Source organism: Anneissia japonica, unplaced genomic scaffold (genome assembly GCF_011630105.1).
Source record: "Anneissia japonica isolate Jap-2015-1 unplaced genomic scaffold, ASM1163010v1 scaffold573_len2283161_cov171, whole genome shotgun sequence".
NCBI lineage: Eukaryota > Metazoa > Echinodermata > Crinoidea > Comatulida > Comatulidae > Anneissia > Anneissia japonica.
The window spans coordinates 1,211,888-1,212,738 of record NW_022719802.1 but is presented as its reverse complement, the minus strand read 5'-3'; positions in this window follow the sequence as shown (position 1 = coordinate 1,212,738).

The following is an 851-nucleotide window of genomic DNA, read 5'->3' as shown; positions in this document are numbered from 1 at the left end:
ACTCTTAATAGTCTTGAGGTAATACTGTAAATATATATAAATACATTTTTTCAACGTTAAAAAGAGTAATCTTTTTAACGTATAAGTAACAAACCATTATCATACAAACATTAGAATTAACATAGGCCTATTTTTTAGCTCAGTCGGTAGCCACCACTGTGTGTGTGCTGAACCGTGGAAATCTATTGGTCCCCGGTTCAATTTCCATCGCTGCTCTCCTTGTATTTCAGCTGAAGGGCTAAACTACAAATTAAGATAGCGCACGGTCTATCGGATGAGACGGTTAAGTCGTTGGTCGTGTGTGCATGACGCATGTGCACGTTACTGAACGCAGTTTACACTCTTCGGAAAAGAGTATGGGATTGTCTCTCAGTGTACCTCCCAAACACCTTCAGAAGGACCGCACTGAAAATAAGTCTTGAGTGTCGTGAGTTATCCTTGGTGTTTACACCGAATAAATCCATCCACACCATAATTATTCTCAATGGCCAATACAGTCTTGCCTTACTTAACAATTAAGTAATACTAATATTATCTGGTCTATGAAGCAATTAGACATTCAAGTGGCTTGATTTATATCTATTCATGCCAGGTCACGAATACTCAAGTATCTTTACCAACCAGTCAACTTATTGAATCCGGGACACAGGTGGAAGCTCCCTCCGATGAACAACAAAAAAAGGACAATCCATTAAGAAAAATTATAGTTAGGTATTATCTATATACATATAGGCCTATAGATCTATTACGATAGTTAATATGATGTAAAATATGGTGCCACGCCTGTTCAAATTATAATATCATGCACCGAATCCTATGTATTTTGTGTTTTGTTGGTATCGTGACCAGTG